We start from the raw sequence: 6,494 nt of genomic DNA on the forward strand, positions 1-6,494 counted from the left end.
AGACACATCCCCACCCATTTTTTAGTTTTTATTTTGAGACAGGGACAGGGTCTCATTAAATTGCTCAGGAGCTGACTTTGAACTCGTGATCATCCTTCTTCAGTCTCTCCAGCCACTGGGATTACAGGCATATATGCCACTGCCCCTGGTTTCAAGTGCATTTTTAAAAGCAAGTTTTCCCTTAGGAACAGGTTTGAATCCAGTATTCCCCTAAGAGTCTTAGCAGATGGAACCTGGGACACAGCCTGGCAGAATCTGTTTCTGGATTGATTCCAAGTCAACATTTGAGTTAATGAGGTTTTTGGTTTGGGTTTCGTTTTTTAAGCAAAGCAGCTTCAGTAGTTTAGAAAGTTTAACCTTGCCAAAGTTGATTGCAGCCTCATGGTCAGATTCACTCACCCTGACCTGTACGAAACCTAAACTATGTATTTATTTATTTATTTTAAACATGGGGTGCATTACCACTGAGTTACATCCCAGCCCTTTTTTTTTTTTTTTTTTTTTTTTGAGACAGGGTCTTCATTAATGAAGGTTTGCTTTCAGTTTCACTTTCTTACTCAGAACTTTATCAACATTCCAACCTTATGTCACAATCTAGTCTGCAGGAATCCTGACTGCCTTTCCATCCAACTAATCCATCCCTCTATTTTTATTATATGGAGTTGATCGGCTCTGATGAACAGGAGCTACTGTTTACTCTAAGCAACTTGGTAAGACACATGTATGATGCAGGGTAGGAAATAAAGCCACAGAAATTCTCCCTGTCCCCTGAGGGTGATGTCATGACAACCCCTCCAAAGTGAAAGGAAAATACCTGACTCCTCCAACCACTAAGAAAGCAACACAACTCTGAATAAGCTTCCTTGTTTTTTGATGCAACATATTGTTTATTTTAAACGTGTTTATTTTCTAATATCAGCAGCAACTGGCTCTCATTGAATCTCTATCATCAGCTTCTCAAAGTGCTGGACCAGGTATGTGTAAAGTTCTGTGGTAAGGCGCCACCTTCTTCTGTTGGTTACCCATGTCAATGAAGTTGAAGATTAAATGGATAAAGCCATAAATTTCCCTCTAACCACTGCTTTTGCTGTGTATTAATTAACTTTTACATCACTGTGATAAGATACCTGAGAAAAAATAATTTAAAAGAGCTTAAAGGAGAAAAGATCCGCCTTGGTTCACAGTTTCAGAGGCTTTAGCCATGGTTGCTTGGCCCACTTGCTTTTCTGTCTGCAGCAAGGCAGAAGTTCATTGTGGCAGAAGCCTGTGGTGGCAGGGGAAAGCCACTCAACTTATGGCAACCTGGAAAGAGAGAGAGAAAGAGGGAGGGGTCAGGGACAAAATATACTCTTCAATAGCACCCCCCACCTCCTCCAACTAGGCCCTACCACCTAACTTTCCACTACCGCACAATAGCCTATTAAGCTATGAATTCATAAGTAGATTAATCCATTCATGAGGTCAGAGCCCTAATGACCCAATCACCTCCCCAAGACCCCACCTCTGAACACTGCTGCACTGGAACCAAGTCTTTTAACACATGAGCTTTTGGGGACATTTAAGATTCAAACCATAACCAGCTACATACCACAAATTTGATATGTTATGATCTCATTCAGTATCAAATATTTTCTAATGCCTCCTGTGATCTCTTCTTTGATCTCTGGCTTATTTAGATATGTATAGTTTAATTTCCACATACTAGAATTTTCAGATACATCTTCATTGCTGATAGAATACAAAATATATCTATAATATATTCTATATTATTTTAATACTTTTAAATTTACTAATGTTTATATTATGATACAGCATATCATCTAGCTTACCTCACCAAATGTTCCATATACACACAATAGAATATTTATTTATTTGGCAGTCATTGAGTGAATTTTTTTGGTTTGGTTTGGTTTGGTATTGGGGATTGAACACAGGGGTGCTTTACCATTGAGCTACATTCTCAGACCAGCCCCTCATCCTTTTCAAAAACTTCTTGAGACAGTCTTGTTAAGTTGCTGAGGGTTAAATTGCCGTAGCTGGCCTTCAACTTGGTGGATCTTCTACCTCAGTCTCCAGAGTCTCTGGGATGATAGGAATGTGCCACTGCACCCAGCCAGGTGAAGTTCTTACAAACTTCTTAGATCATATTGTTTGAGAGTGTTCAAGTCTTCCAAAATTCTTGCTGATTTCCTATTTTCTTCTACCACTTCCTGAGAGAGTAGGGTCCATTTCCAGATTAATGTAGATTTGTCTTTTTCTTTTACAGTTATCCAAGTTTAGCTTATGTTTCCTGAATTTGTTTTTATTCATTCAAAGTATTTTCTAAGTTCTCTTGTGATTTCTTCTTTGATTCATTGGATATTTAGGCATGTGAGTTTAATTTCCATGTATTTGTATATTTCACAAATTTATTTCTATTACTGGTTTCTAGTTTGATTTCACTGTAGTTGAAGAAAATATTTTTTATGACCCAGAAACTCAGGAAGCTAAGGAAGGAGAATCAGAAGTTAAAGCCAATTTAATGAGATTCTGTGTCAAAATAAAAAGGGCTGGGGATGTAGCTCAGAAGTAGAGTGCCCCTATGTTCAATTCCCAATACTGTTTAAAAAAAAAACGCTTTGTACATTTAATCCTTTTTAATTTATCAAATTTTGTTTTATAACATAGCATATGATCTGTCCTGAAGAATATTTCATGTGTACTTGAAAAGAGATTAGGATATTCTCAGTTCTTTCTTGGCTTGTGCACAACCTACACACACACACACACACACACACACACACACAGGCTTCTAAGTCCTCAAGAATATATTGAAGTTTTGCATATCTCTCTATGAAGGTCTCATTCGTTAGGTTTTCCTCATAAGCTATTGGCCAGTCTCTCATTTGCTCCAGTTGGTATCACTGTCTCAAATGGCTGCACAAACACCTACAATGATATGCTCCGAAAATCTCTTGAGTATTTCTCACTATCAAGCTCTCTGATCAAATAAATAGAGTCTTTCCAGAGGGCTTCCAGACAGGTGAGATAATGAGAGATCTCCAGACAGGACTTTCTGGGGAAACTCCAAATCTCTACTGTCCATAAGGCTGCTGGTTCTCACAGCTACCATGATTCTGAGGCAGTTATTTTTCCAGAATACTAAAGAGCTTAGGACAGGGAAATGCGAATAGGGCAACTTAAAATGCCATGACATTTACTATTCTAATGTGATTTGAATATTTCTCTTAAATAAATACTCCTCTGAATATTATAAGCCTTCAATTACATTCTAGAGTCTGAAGAAAAATGTTTTACTGACTTTTACCAATGTTCTTATTGCTCAATGAAGGACCTGATTTTTGGAGGTCTTTACTCAGCCATTGTGGAAGTGAGTATCTAAGCATTTTACCTTATTTTATTTTGGGTTCTGGAGATTCAGCCCAGAGGTGCTTTACCACTGAGCTATATCTGCAGATCACCCACCCCCCTTTTTAAATTTTTATGTTAAGACAGGGTATCATTAAGTTGCCTTGGGCCTTGCAAAATTGCTGAGGCTGGCCTTGAACTTGATACTCTTGCTTTAGCTTCCCAAGTCACTGAGATTATAGGCAGGCACCATTATGCCCAGTCGCCTTGAATTATTTCTGATGAGAAGTTACCTGCAACCATTATTATTTCCCCCAAATTCAATCACTCTTTTTCCCCTATTACTGCTTTTAAGATATTCTCTTTATCTAGAAAGTTATGGAACACTTACAAATTCATTTCAGGAAACCAGTATCACCCTCATACCTGAAAGGAAAGCCAGGAACCGGGAAATGGGCGGGAGAGAAATGAAAGACAGACCAAGCAGAGATACACGGAGAGTTTTGGGTACTGGAGATTAAACCCAGAGGTGCTTTACCTCTGAGCTACATCTGCAGATAAGTGCTGCAGTCTGGCTGGGCACAAATCACCAAGCCGCCACACAGCCTTGTAGGTTCAAACAGCAACCTTTATTCCTGAACTCTTACCGGCCCTCTACACACACTTCCCGGGAACACACTGCCTCCACCGGGCTCCGAGCGCCAATTCTCTCAGAACCCGGCGAGAACTCAACGGGAACTCCAAAGTAGCCGGGCGCCCGAGGCAGCAGGATCCACCCTAATCCCGAGCCCCGCTAATCCTGGAGCAGGGTCACTTTTTAACCATTCCCTCTGGCAAAAATGCCAGGCGTCATTCTGACTAAACTGTGGCTCTCAACAGACAAGTGAACAAAATTGCTGGGGCTGGATTTGAACTTGTGATCCTCCTGCCTCAGCCTCCCAAGCCGCTGGGATTGCAGGTGTGCACCACTGCAAGCACCAAGCCAGAAATAACATTTTAAGAAACTCTTTGCTGGGCTTAGGTCATGGCTTGGTGGTAGAGCGCTTGCCTAGCATGTGAGAGGCACAGGGTTTGATTCTCAGCACCACGTATAAATAAAGATCCAATGACAATTAAAAGAAATTTTAAAAAAGAAAAGAAAAGAAACTCTTTGCAGCTGGATGCACAGTGTAGGGTAGCGCCCTCTGTAATCCCAGTGCCTCCGTAGGCTGCAGCCCAAATTCAAGGCCTCAGCAATTTACCAAGGCCCTAAGCAGCTTAGTGAGACCTGTTTGGAAAAAAAAAAAAGATCTGGGGACGTGGCTTGGTGGTTAAGCACCCCAGGTACCAAAAAAGAAACCAAAACCCTTTGCCACATGACAGGCCTTGGACTGAGAAATTAGAGTATATACATGATTATGTTGGATCTGCACATTAATCCTATTGACATAGGTTGGAAGAAATAAGGATAGGTATCATGATTTCTAACAGAGAAGGGAAAAGAAACTAACTATAAATCTAAAAATCATGGTCCATGTTCCCAGCTCCTCCTTCTCTCTCTGCTTCCTGGCTACCTTGAGGTGAGCAGATCCTGCACCATGTCCTTCTGCCATTATGTTCTAACTCATTTCAGGCCAGAAGCAATAGAGCCCAGCCTTCTATGGACTGAAACCATGAGCCCAAATAAATCTTTCCTTTTTTGTTTTTCTTGAGTATTTTGTCAGATTAATGAAAAGCTAACTAATGGACTAGGGTTACTGAATCTTTAGCCTCACCCAGTATTTACCCTATGGTTAGAGTTGGCAAATTTTTCTGTATAAAGTTTGGTAGTAAATATTATATACTTTTTGGGCCAACTACTGCTTCAACATTAAACTCTGCTTTTGTAGTGTAAAAGCAGCTATATGTAATAAACAAGAAGGTGTGGCTAAGTTTCATTAAGACTTTGTAAAAATAAGCACTGAGTAGTATTTGGTCTGTGTGCATAGTTTGCCAAGCCATGCTTTATGACAATTACTATGATCTTTGGACATTACTTATACTATCAATGTCTTTAGTTCATCTTTAGCACTTAAAATTTTGTTCTTTTACTATTTTAGCATGTGCCTAATTGGCTAAAATTTCTCTTTTTTAATACATAAAATTCAGTTTTAGTGTTCTTATATTGGTTTGATGGTCTTAGAGTCACTAATGTCAAAGATAAAACAAGGTACTGTCCTTCATCTAATTTCTGCTAAGTAAGAAAGACCAACTTCTGGGCCCTGATTCTTATCTAGTTAAAAATAACTTCAAATGAGGGGACCATCACTTATATTTTTAATAAGTTTCATGGTATGCTGGTTGAGTTCTCTGAAAAGTAGATGCTGAAATGAGTTAGGGTTGGAAGTTCAAAAGTTTTGTTGGGAAGAATGCCAATTTGGTTCCTTAAAAAAGCAGATATAAAGAATAGGGCAAATGTATAAGAGATTTATTAAGGAAAATTATCATGAAGTACAAATTAGGAGGGTACTTGGGTAAGCAGGAATAACCTAGAGGTGAAGATAATAGCCTAACACCTGTAAAAGAAGAGTAGTAAAGAAGGTTTAAATATAGGGAGTCTTATATTGCAACTTTGTTTTGGCCAGTCTGATACAGAGGTCCTAAGCAAAGGTTTTCCTTTGGAGGAATAGGCCAGCACAAGTACTCTCCTGACTCTCAGTTGCTGCCTAGAACATCCTGGAGGAAGGGTGAATGCCTTAGTTGACCCAAGGCAGAAGCGGGCAGTGACTATGATCCAAGAGCAGATTTATTTTTTCTTTTTAAATTTTTTATTTGTTCTTTTTAGTTATACATGACAGTAGAATATACTTTGACATGTTATACATACATGGAATATAACTTCCCATTCTTGTGGTTGTACATGATGTGGCGTTACACTGGTCATGTACTCATATATGAACATAGGAGAGTTATGTCTGATTCATTCTACTGTCTTTCCTATTCCCGTCCTCCCTCCTTTCCCTTCATTCCACTTTGGTCTAATACAAAGTACTTCTATTCTTCCCTCCCTCCTGATTGTGTTTTAGTATCCACATATCAGAAAGAATTTGACCTTTGTTTTTTGGGGATTGGCTTATTTCACTTAGCATGATAGTCTTCAGTTCCATTCATTTATCAGCAAATGTCAT

The sequence above is a fragment of the Marmota flaviventris genome, chromosome 12, assembly GCF_047511675.1.
Source record: "Marmota flaviventris isolate mMarFla1 chromosome 12, mMarFla1.hap1, whole genome shotgun sequence".
Lineage (NCBI taxonomy): Eukaryota > Metazoa > Chordata > Mammalia > Rodentia > Sciuridae > Marmota > Marmota flaviventris.